This window comes from Paramormyrops kingsleyae, chromosome 7, assembly GCF_048594095.1.
Source record: "Paramormyrops kingsleyae isolate MSU_618 chromosome 7, PKINGS_0.4, whole genome shotgun sequence".
NCBI classification, from domain to species: domain Eukaryota; kingdom Metazoa; phylum Chordata; class Actinopteri; order Osteoglossiformes; family Mormyridae; genus Paramormyrops; species Paramormyrops kingsleyae.
The window spans coordinates 18,701,315-18,714,494 of NC_132803.1; the positions used below are offsets into that span (position 1 = coordinate 18,701,315).

Here is a 13,180-nt window from a genome sequence, read left to right on the forward strand (position 1 = left end):
ATAAACGAAGAAGGCTTGCATGCTAATCAGGTTTATATTAATTAAATGTAATTTTCTAATTATACACATTAGAGAAAAATTTGCAATTACAATGATTCATTTTGTTATTGAGATTTTTGTAAAGTATCATTACAACGCTCTCAGCCTTCCTAATCCCGCTTTTAACCGTGACCTTTGTCAACAATTCGGGATAGAGAGTTGGCAGATTTCATGAATGCATCTTTTTCCTATTCCCTATTTAATAATATAAGGGCTTGAGGAATTTAAAATAAATTATCAGCTTCTTGGTTTGGAGTGAGGCAGTAGGCTACCATAATAATGGTTCACTATTTACAGAAGTGGCCACCTGCAACGGGCAACAGTCAAACGTAGATATCAATAAGAAGACGTGAAGATTTCCACTGAATTTAAGGATAATTCCCGAAGAGCTCGCAACAGGACTGTGGAAGCTGTTAACAAGGTACGATCTTTCTAATAAAGTTTATCATTTTCAGCTTAATACGACATAAAAAAGGGAATTAAATAGGCTAGACCTAATTAAAAGAGTATTGTAACATTTAGCAGACATATTTAAAGTAAACTTTGAAACTATTACTTTTCCCGAAGTTGGCACATAAACAGCTGTATCGTCGATACATTTACAGTTATTCTCTCCAAATAGGCCATATGGAAGCCATATTAAACGTTAATGCTGTTTGGCAATGGGAAAGCTATAAATTGAACTTTTATTTCATTTTTCGTCGTTAACATTTTAGAATATTTCAAATAATATGACACGAAACATAAAAGTAACGGCAGTGTAATATAACATAATACACAATTTAGTTTATCAAGTCTTAGCTTTTATTTTAAGCTTTCCTTACTGGAATACTAAATGTTCAAAACTCTGTGTGAAAGACCTGTTCCTCTATACTCTACCTTTATTATGTGTTTTTTTTTTTTTTTTTTAGCTTTTTTTCTGTGGTAACGAGAGAACTCGATATTTCTAAACATTTGCGATAAATACATCTAAAAGGGAAATGCAAGGATGAACATTTTATTCGTTACCCACAGCATGTGCTTGATATGTAATATATGCAATTAACGAATATGCATAACTTGAATTTAGCTGCCGAACAATTTGAAAATACGATCCTATCCAGCGGTTAGATGGATGGATGGATGGATATCAGTAGCCTATATATTTATCACAATCAAGACATACACGCTTAAAGCCATAGAGAGGTTACTGCTTGGTATTAAATTGCCGAAAACTATTGTATGACAATTCAATGAGTATTCTTCATTATACTATTACTAACTAGAATATTTACAGTGATATTCGACTTTAATGTGTATCATTGAATTAATATATAGCCTATATATAAATTATCAGTTGGTATCCCTATAGCGGGCTTATACTAATTTCATTTGTGTTGTATCAGCCATTATGTATGTTCAGTTTTTCTGTAAATATTACATCTTCGGTAGAAATTCCAATACATACGGCAAATTGCGGATTACACTTTTTAGGATTTTTCTATTAGTTTTTCTGTACAGGTAGGCTATAAGAAGTATGCAGATGTTACACAGCTGGACGCACCTGCGAAACAAGTTTTAAACGACAGTAAAACAACAACAATAATAATAATAGGTCGTATTGTTGTTATTGTTATTATTATTTTGGTTGTTGTTTTTTGTATTCAGCAAAACTACACGTCTATCATAGTCTATGCGAGATTACTGTAGATTTGGGTCCGTGCGTTGCAACCAAAATCTCTTGTTGGAGTTTAAGTCTGTATGCGCTGTTGCTCGACGGGCAATAAATATTGCGCATTTTAGAAGAAAAAAACAGTATTTCGATTTAGATCTTATGTAGGACTATATAATATAAATATAAATAAATACGTATTACTCTATACGATGCATTTAGCTACGCGAGCAAATGAATGGTTGTCAAAATTAGTACGGCTTGCTTGTTGAACAGCGTATAATACGATGTCAAATGACATCGCTGCCCTTGAGGCTATCTGCCCACCTCTATATTGCTTGAAAGTGACGAACCTTTCTTCTTAAAACGTTCGTCTTTTCAGTACTAAATCAAAAGTAAACGGACACCTGTTTGAGTATTAGAGAAATAATTTCATGTATTCAGATGTAGACATCGGTCTAAAGATCCCAGTATGAATTACTTTAGTAATAGTGATCCGAAAAAAATGCTAGTTTAAACGGATTACCTCGGTTAAATTAATAATAAACGTTATTTTAACCTTGTGAGGGGCATTTTCAGGTCCCCACAAAGATCTAAGGATGCAATCAAAAAACTAAAAATGCCCAAAGGCTTCTATTTTGTTTGGTTACTTATGGTTAAGGTTAGGGCTGGGTAGGGGTTAAGGTTGTCATGTTGTGATTACAGTTTTCCCCATAGAAATGAATTGAGTGTCCTCACAAAAATATAATTACAAACTTGTGTGTGTGTGCAATTTTAAATAATGTCAAAATGAAAGTTGTAAGCAAGTTGTGGTTCAAATTAGTTGTAACGGGGTCGTTATCTCAGATTTACTGTCGTTTCTTTCAGTCTTTTCCAAAAAACACACTTGGTTTTTCTTTAGAAGGCGAACTTAAATAATTCGCGGTTATTGCAGTTATTTTAACGTGTTGCTATGATTTACCGAGACCTTTAAACTTAATCGTGATAGAATATGAATAATACACATTTTCATTGCACGCTTACTTCAGATATTTTTACAGTAGTAAAAATTGGACTACTATTTGATTGTTTGGACTGAGGTATTTTTAAACATTACCGAACAAATGATTAAACAGTTTGTCTTGAGTGTTAATTTTGCTTCATATAGCCTACTTTACATTTGAATCACTGGAAGTAGAGTCATAGTTGTCAGAAACAGTTTGGAATGGGAAAACCAAGTAGGCTAATAACTGAATCCTGAAAATTATATGAATAGCCGAGTAGTTGTGCAATGTCCTCCAATGTTGTCATTGTCATATAAAATATTTACAGTCACTACACCTAGTAGTGTACTAGAACCTGTCCCTCTAAATCTTATGGCAAACACTACAGCACAATTTAACTGTCCTAAAACTAGTTTTCTGCTGGTTTCAGCTAGACTTTCACTGGGTTTGGCACCAGTATTGTAGGCTATGAGTAAAAGTCAGTTTTTTCGGTTATAGCCGAAATCTCTGTTTATCTCTGTTTATGTCGATATATGAAGTGAAACATGAAAAGATCTGTTAATAAATTAGCAGGGCTACAGCCATAGGTCAGTTATCTGGAGGGGCTCCTAGGTTTAGTCATAATTTCCTTAGTGGTGAAAGAGAGACAGTACAGAGGAGCATGTGTTTAAGTTTAATTGAAAAGCCATTGTTTTTTCTAAAATTGTAATGTTAACAAATCATATATTGTGTAGTTTTAAGCATATATCGTAGTCCATTAATCTGTACTCAGATTCAATAGGACCTCAACCTGGAGGTGGAATCCAGTTCAGTGCAGGTCATACTCACCTGAGGACATGTAGGAACGGGTCCTTAGATTCTCTTCTGCTATGAAGGCATGTAGAAAGTCCCTCGACAAAGGAGGTCAGTTCCTTAAGGAGAGTGCAGAGAGCAACCTTGGGATCTCTGAGGAACTAAAACATCCCCCTTGCCCTCACCCACCACCTCTCTGGAATCTGATCCAGGGTCAAGACCTGTTTTGTTTTCAGTCACCCAAGTACATTTGAAAATGGCTGTCAACATGCTTCTTGAAAATCCAGCAAGCCGATTTTGGGGCCATTTTCAGTGTGTTAGGGAGTGGTGTGTGAATTCAGCATCTCTATCTGTAAAATCAGTGCAATGGGTCAATAGCAAAACAAACAGAAGCAAAGACTTATGATCTGCCGGTTTGTAAAGGTATTGCTTAGCATGGACATGTGAACTAGAATGGAATACCGTGGGAATAAAAGGAAACGTCCTGTTAAAATATATAACGTTTTACTATCGAGATGTCACTGCGTGTAATAGTTTAATGTAAATGTTGTTGTAATATGTTCACTGATGCTAATTGTCCTGCCATGGATGTCTTTTTTGTGTGACTTTTGAAAGAAAAAACAAGCACTCATTCATTTTCAAGGCTACTAAGGTTCCATTCCTCCCCTCAACATTCATTTAAGGAAAAGTTTTAGGTGATAAAACGGTGTCTTAGTGAGTAAAATAGTGGCAAAAAAATTATAAAAGAAGAACATATGAATTATCTCTTGAAGAGAGAAGTCTTAAGTAATAAACAAAGCACTCCATACTGACAATTTCATGGTACAAATATAAGAGTGAGACAGATAATCCCCATAGAAACCACCAGTTCAGGACCTAAAACTAAAACGGCACCTTCGTTCTCATCACTCACTTCTTCTAAAAGATACAAAAATAAGTGACTATGCAGCAGGGGAAGTAAAAATTTAAGTAATTTTCTACATTTTAAACTTCATCATTACACAAAGATGCCAAATGTGACAAAATGCAAAAGTGACTTTTGGTTTATGAGTTTGACAAACACATTTTTTTAGAGGTTAATCAACATGACAGTTTTGATAAAAGCTTTCACTTAAAATGCCATGTATAACTGAAGGAAATATCAGTTTATTTGGTGATTAAAGGAAGATGTTTCTACATCATATTGCTATATTTGTAAAATTTATTTCTTAACAAGAAAAGGATATTAATATTAGGGTACAATATAGTGATATAATGATATTTTGAAGATTTAGAACTGGTTTAGTTAAACATATGTCTAATGTCTAATAATATGTATTTAAAAAGCACGTTATAAACTCTATTAGTACCTCTTTGTCTAACAAGACATCTTCTCATTTAAAAACCCATTACTTCCCCAAACTGCACCTACTGCAGTAGATACACAGCTGAAGGCCAAACACGGCTTAATCTCTCTTAACTGAGAAATCGCCTAATAAGTCATATAGTTTCCCCTCTCTGTGCTAATGAATGCGTGTGAAATGGTACAGGTACTACAGATACACATAGATTGGAAAAATGAAAATGTCACTTAAATATTGTTCACTAGGCTTTTGCCTATGATGTGGTGATGTACACTCAAAAGAGCACTGGTGTTTGCCCTTTTGTAGTCCGGCTCAATCTGCCAGCTAATGCCAGTGTGATGGAAGTCGTAATGGCCGCAGTAAGTGCCACTCCAGTGAGTCCTAGGCATCCTCCAAGTGTTTTTATGAGGTTCAGCACTGGAGATCTGGAGGCCCATGGAAGAGCTTTGTCCTTGTGTTCTTCCAACTAGCCATTTGACAATGTGCACACTGTGGATTTGAACATTAACAGTCATGAAGAAACAACTTTCAGCAAGGAAGAAACCTCATATGGGTCAAATGACAATTCAGTTTTTTCCCATGGACTTTAATTTTTGGATAGGTGTTTCTCGGGAAACAACTTGAGAAGATCCACTTATCCGATCCATGACCTTGCCCAGCACCACATTATACATTTACTGTCATCCCTAAATGTATCCTGTATAGGGTTACAAAGGGGCAGAAAGGTTCCAGTAAATTTCTGAAAACTTTTCATGGGAATTTTGGAAATATTCAGCTTGACATTGAAGATGTATATGCAAACCTTTGTGAATAAATACTGCAAAAAAAATGACTTCCTAACATATGTGGAAAGTTCAGGTCCAAAAAGTACAAATCCAGACAAAAATTTTGTTTCGACCAACCAATTGCGCATAATAAGTCAAAAGTCATAGAGGACCATACTTTTAGGATCTGAATTTTCCACCTCTGCTTCCTAATAAATAGAATGCTGTGTGTTGTTGTTATTTATAGGCTAGAGCAGGTGTTTTGTCTGTACTGTAACTGTATGAATAATGCAACATAGAATGTGATTTATAAGCAGTGCGTTTGGATGCAGATGCTTATTTTTGGGTGTTTTTACACACACATAGTTACTCATAAGCACTTGGTTACACAATGAAATCACTATTATTGCCATCAAGTTCGACATCTTACGATTCTGACAGTACATGTATGATTTCTGTGCATCAAAGGGTTCATGAGTTATAGTGTTTTTAAACTCTGCAATTAACCCATTGTGCGGCAATCAAGTCCCAAAGGTTAAACCGTCAATGAAACGGTGTTAACTAGCTTACATTTAGCATGTTTGATTTACTTGCTAGTTACCTACTATGTAAACATATTTTGATTTAGTATTTGCTAGTTAAAGTTTAATGCCATAGATCAAATATATTTAACCCAGTAATATCATTAAAACTTACTTTACTGGATATAGTCTAGGGCTTAAATGCAGTATTGTGGCTTCAGTAGTACTGCTATAGTAGTATATCAATGCATGTGATAGAGGAATGCACGGTGCTGGGCAGAAATTGAAACTGAATTTGCATTAAATCTTGATGTTTTATCCAAGATTAAGCTGCTAGATGTTTTTCCCTGTCATAGGCTAACCTGCAATTTAGCAAATTTCCAGTTTTTCCCATTAATTCTTCTGTATTCCTGTTAATTCCCAAGGAAGGTTTTCAACTTTGAAAATCCCCAGAATTGTGCCACCCTAATCCTGTAGATATAACGGTATGGAATGAAAACTTTTTACTGATTGTTATAAAATAATAGAACCATTAGACTAGATCCACACTATGGTCAGAATGTTGCACTCTGGTTCAGATATTCATGGATGCTAAATTTATATTAAGCCAAAGAAGCTTTGTTTAAATATGTTTCTATTTCTAAAAGGGATTAAAGAGCTTCTTCTGTTCTCTGTCTCCAGAAGCTCTAGTACAGTACCTGGTTTAGTACACTCAGCCAAAAGATTTTGTTTTTAACATAGACTATATGGACAAAAGCAGCTGGCCATTACACCTACAAGAACTTTTATGACATCCCATTCTAAATCCATAAGCATCAACATGGAGTTGATACTTTGCCACTCTTCTGATAAGGCTTTCCACAAGTTTACGGAGTGTGTCACTGGGAATTTTTGCCCATTCATCCAGAAGAGCATTTGTGAGGTCAGGCATTGATATTGGACGTGAAAGCCAGGTTCACAATCTCCATTGTAGTTCATCCCAAAGGTATTAATTGGGGTTGAGGTCAGGGCTCTGTGTGGGCCAGTCAAGTTCTTCTCAGCCAACCATGTCTTCATGGGCCTTGCTTTATGCACTGGGGCACGTCATGCTAAAACAGAAAGGGGCCTTCCCCTACTTGTTCCTACAAAGTTGGAAGCATAGAATTGTTCAAAATGTCTTGGTATGCTGAAGCCTTCACTAGAACTAAGGGGTCTAGACCACCCCCTGAAAAACAACCCCATCCCTCCTCCGCCAAACTTTACAGTTGGAACAATGCAGTCAGACAGGTAATGTTCTCCGGGCATCCACCAAACCCAGACTCATCCATTAGATTGCCAGACAGAGAAGCCTGGTTCGTCAATCCACTGAACACGTTTACACTGTTCCAGAGTCCTGTGGTGGCGTGCTTTACACCACTCCATCCGACACTTTGCATTGCTCTTGGTGACATGCTGCTTGCATGCAGCTGCTCAGCCATGGAAGCCCATTCCATGAGGCTCCCGGCACACAGTTTTGTCCTCTGTGCTCAGCCAACATGGCAACCCACTAAGCATAATGACAGATAATGCCAGAGAAAGTTTGCAACTGCAGTTATTGAGTCAACAGTGTGTTGGCAATTTTTATGCTCTATGTGCCTCAGCATTCTGCAACCCTGCTATGCTACTTTATGTGGTCTGTCACTTCGTGGCTGAGATAATATTGTTCCTAAATGCTTCTGCTTTGCAATAATACCACTTACCGTAGCTGACGCTGTGAGTCACGTGATATGCGCTTGGTTTACGAGCGGGAAGTTTTGTGAAAACTGAAGAGAGTTGCAGGAGAAAGCCACGGTATTCTACAGACGGTCTAATAAAGAGGTGCACACGGTAAATAAAATATGATTTTTTTATTGTATACTGTTATAACTTTCATTATTAAAGAAATGAAAGTAAGTATAGCGATGCAAGGTTTCCGCAAATGTTTATTACATATCACTGATTGTGTTCTAGCGTACTGTGTGCTTACGGTTATAAAATGTGTATATTTTTTGTCATTACAGTATGTATTTTGAGTTTATTTGAGAGATACACTTGTTTACTTTTACTTTCGTCTTTCAGTTTTCATGGTGTTCCAAGATACAATAACGGAAGAATAAATACTTGTGATCAGTATGAAGTGTGACCACTGAAGTTCAAGTGAAAACGTGGCCCTTCAACTCATCATGCTGTGGCCTTTCCTTGTGGGCTACGGTTTCAGCGTGCAGCCCTGAGTCATCTCCTGGTGAGATTCTGCAACGGTGGAACCTCTGGTTTTGATGGATAGTACACAATAAGTTTATGAAGAATGGAATTGTTGCAAAGTACCAGTATAATAGTGCTCAGGATTGTAGTATAGTGTGATTTAGAAAAAAAACATCATGAATGGTAATTGTTATTCTAAGACATTGTTTTATAAGTTATTGATATTTATAAACCACAAAGTGTTAATACAGTTGTTTTTACTTATGTTGAATAAAATATTTTAGGGTTGTATAGCTTGTATAGTGTTGTGCACAAACTAAAGCAAGGTGTCTGTTGTTAATTGTCGCAGTTCACATGCCTTTAACTTATTTTGTTTATGGAATTTATGGAAAATTTATTTATGGAAGGTTACACATGTCATAATTAATCCTTATCTCAGTGTGGTGAATTAGTTAATCAGATTGGTTCTTTGCAACAAAAAGTAGCAAACGCAAGAGTTTGATGCTGAGGCGGAAAAAGCAAAACTACGCATACTGCTCGACAGGGACTGTGCCAGATCTGTATATGGTTCCCCACTTTCCAGAGCCACTGGATGCAGCCACTCCACCAACCAACCCTCAGAGTCACCAAGTATCTCAGCTAAGAGAGCAGACACAGCTGCGCAACTGGCTGCAAAGAAGGCTGAGACTGAAATGGAGGCAGTCATTGATCCACAGCGTCGACAACTGAAAAAGCTTGAAAATCAAAGGGATCTGGAGGTCATTGAAGCCAAGCTCAGGATGTACACTGAGAAGGACAATATTGCGAGATGCAGCCCTGCTCGCAGTGAAGTGTCAGACTCCCCTTCAATCAGTCATTGCATTGGATCTCAGAAAGGGCACATTTCAAAGAACGAAGAGTCTTCGGTGCAGACACTACATGAGTCAGTAGCTTGTTATATTCGTAAGGCTGAATGATGGCACGAGACTGAGGTAGAGCTGCAACTTTATTCAGGAGTAGGGTAACTCAGAATATGGCAGCTTTAACCCGGATGCAGTCAACCCAAACATCCCTCTCACATTCACTCCATGGCATACACATATCCTGTAGTTCGATAATACTACTGCGTTAATGCACTGAACACAACATTTTCCCTTTTTCTAGAGAAAATAAGCATGTATCCTACATAACAGAAGGTGTATGTATATAATAGTTATATAACCCAACATTGTTACCACCTGTTCCTCCACTACCAATACAGCTGACATTTGCTTATTCAGTCTGAGAAATCACAACAGATTATTATTGGTTTAGGCAATGGAAAATCACTTGAGCTGAGATAACCTACAAGACATAACAGAACAAATTAACCACTATGGCTGAAATAGTACATTAACAGTTAACTTAAAGTACAAGCCATATACATCAATACAAGCTGTAAGTTGCTTAAGTACCAGGCAAGTGAATAACAGTGTGACACTATCTATGGTGTAATTGCCTGTAAAAGTCATGTGACATAATCCTTCAGCAAGCAATGCTGTCAAGTATCTCGCCTGGGCCTGAGCATGTGAGTGAGATCAGTTAGCTTAGTTTCCTTCTTGGTGAGCATGGGTATGGCTAAGGTGTGGTGGAATGTGGTAAGGTGGGGTGTATTCCAGGTTTTACCATCACTCAATTTGTATGTGCCTTCTCCAGTCTTCTCATTTATCGTTAGAAGAACACTGAACTTCCTGTATCCATTAGGGACATGCAGCGGGTTTCTCACTCTCACTTTGTCCCCTTTTTGGAAGCAAGAACGGGCACCCTGTTTGGCACGAATACACCTTTATTTTGTGCTGGCATTGGCTAACTCTGTGTCAGGTGTCTGTGTTTGTCAGCGGGATGTAGAAGTAGGTGGCAACATTGTCAGCTTCATGCACATTTGTCGACCATGGAGCAGCTCAAAAGGTGAAATACCAGTTGTCGCGTGGGGTGTTGTGCAATAGACATGCAGAAAATCAGTCACAGCTTGCTTCTGTGCCGGTGTTCCTGAATGGCCAACTATATGGTCTGCTTGAGCACCCTGTTTAATCTTTCTTCAGCCCTGTTGGCAGCCGGGTAGTAGAGGGAGGAGCATTTATGGCTCATTGTCTTTCCTCAAGGAAGGCAGCCAAGGATGCAGCTGTGAACTGGGCATCATTATCTGTCACAGGGGGTTGTCGTGTCGGCTGAACACAGATGACAGGAATGCAGTCACAGGACTGGAGAAATAGTCTAAGTAAAGGCAACCTCTGGCCATTTGCTATACTAATCCATGAAGCAGCCGTACCGAATGGTCCCACAATGTCCACGGCAACCTTCTGCGATGCCCCATCTGGTGGAGATAAACAAAATACCAAAAGTACCAATGGCAGGAGTGGATGACACTAAGCACTTGAGCATCATTAAAGATCATGGACCCGTTGCTCCCTGATGAGACTCATGTACAATGGAAATCGGGGGAGCGGAGGGCAAAGGCCACGATCAGCCAAGAGCCACGAAAAATGAAATTGTCTCTCAGAGTTCCAGGCGGAGCCTGTAAAATGGCAACAGTTCAGGATCAAGATCTTGGCGTGAAAGAGGCCAGCCGCATGTAATCTATGCTTGGAGTTTTGTAAATTCAGGGCAAGTTGTGCAAGCAGAGTCAATATCAGCAACAGACAAGGATGTGCAAGCAGTATGGAGGAGTGCAACAAACTAAGTGTTGCTATCCTCAGCCTGTGCTGGGCCAATGATGCCATCGGCCAATGGGGCAGCAGGTAATTAAGCAAGACATGCAGTCAGCTGGGGAAATTTCTGCCCCTGGACAGTAGATGATGTCATTATTGAAGGGCGCAAGACGATCAGACCATCTTGACACAAGTAGACCAGCACACCCTATACCCTTTGTAGTCAGCAGGGTTGTCAGTGCCTTATGGTCTGTTCCTAGGGTGAAATAGCGGCCCCACTGGTAAGTATGCCACCTTTCTATGGCCCACACACAAGCTAGAACTTCCACTGTGGCATATTTATGTTCAGCAGCAGACAGAGTTCAGGATGCAGATGCCACCGTCTGTTCAACCTTGTCTGGGCCCACCTATGACAATATGGCAACCAGCCCATAATCTGATGCGTCCGTGGACACTATGGTGTGCAGTGTGGGGTCAAATAGCACTAAGGCCTGCTAATCCATTAGCAGTTTCTTCACTGCTTCAAAGCCAGCCTGTGCATCGTCCGTTCACTGGAAAGCACTGTCAGTCAGTCTTAAATATTTGCGCATAGGTTCCACCATGGTAACATGATTTTGCAGAAACTAAGAGTACCATGAGAGCAATCCAAGGAAGGAATGTAGAGTAGGAGCGTCATTTGGTGCAGGAGCATCAGCAATGGCCTGTGTACAGTCTAGGCCTGGAAGAAGACCATCAGCTGAGACAATATGTCCTAGGAAAGGGAGACTGGGCTGGCGGAAACAGCACTTCTGTTCATTAAGCTGTGGACCAGCAGACTTAAGGCAATATAAGACAGCTTCAAGGGCATTGTCATGAGCAGGTATGTCCTGGCCATGGACTAGGATGTCACCCAAATAGTTGTCTGCCCCTGACACACCAGCGAGGACAATGCTCATCATTTTCTGAAACGTGGCTGGTGCCGAAGCCAATCCATACAGTACCTGGCAGAAATGGTACAAGCTGTCATGGGTGATGAATATTGTAAGGTCGTGACTGTATTCATGGAGAGGTACTTGGTAATAGACCTTGGTCAGATCAATAAAAAAAACAGTGGCACCTTTAAGTCTAGACAGGAGTTCATCCATCTACAATGACCGCCCTAATGGGCATGCGCAAATCAACACACATATAAATTTAGCCTGACTTTTTATGTGATGACAATCAGGGACACCCATGATGAAGCATCAATGTGCTCAATTATGCAAGCTGTTAGCAAGTGGTTGAGTTCCTCTGAGATTGTGTTTCTGACGGAAAATGGCAGACGACAAAGTTTCTAATGTACTGGTTCGCCGACATCATCAATCTTCACGTTATGGACAAAGTTCTTTAAGTAGCCAAAAACAGGGGCAGGCATAGAAACACATTCTAATACTGATGTAGGAGGAAGGGAGGAAACATCAGGGGGCAATAGTCCAGAAAGTGTTGTGCGACTTGCACACCTGCAGTGCTGCCATCAGGTCCCTCCTCAACAGTGGGGTCCATTGCCCACAATTTTTAGTGACACTGTCATGGGCAAGCATCCAAGGACAGGGATGGGATGGGTGATGTTGAGTAAGTCACAAGCTTGACCTTGGGTTGTGTAAATGGAATGTGGTTGAATTGGCATACATTGATGCTATGGGGCAGAATGGAAACAGAAGACCCTGTGTCAACAACCAATTCCACCTTGCAGGGCAGTGTGTAAAGCAGAGATAGCCACAGTACACGTGATTTTATCTGTTGCCCATGCAGCACGCTCCGTGTACAGTACTGTGACTTCAGGCAGTTCGACCTCCTCTACTTTACACACACGAGGCTGCGTGGAGCGACACAATTTTGAAAAGTGTCTAACCTTTTACATTGTCTGCATTGTTATGCAATCACTCTTTTGTTGTACAGCATGCATTCAGGGAGAAGCTTAGCTGGTGGCCAAAGATTGGTGCAAAGGAATATGTTAGGCTAAGGGAATTCAGTAATTTCCTGCAGGCATGTAGCAATACTATGCCTCATATCAAGGGCCTTCAGGTATGAAATGACTACGAAGAGAATCAGAAGATGCTGGTCAAACTCCTGGACTAGGTAACATCAAAGTGAAACCATTATGTCACGGAAGAGCTGGACCAAGCTAAAGACCCAGCTTTAGGGAGTTTGCTTCCAATGTGCCTCCAATTGGCAATGATGTTTTTCTCTTAGCACGATGGGCA

General features: G+C 39.5%; 1 long non-coding RNA gene across 1 annotated transcript; it reads left to right on the top strand.

Annotated features, from left to right (window-relative positions):
* Positions 1–375: 375 nt before the first annotated feature.
* Positions 376–9,009, top strand: LOC140592113 (uncharacterized). The gene is made up of 3 exons (XR_011992387.1): positions 376–460; positions 8,170–8,332; positions 8,876–9,009. It is a non-coding gene; the product is annotated as an uncharacterized lncRNA (long non-coding RNA).
* Positions 9,010–13,180: the final 4,171 nt, after the last annotated feature.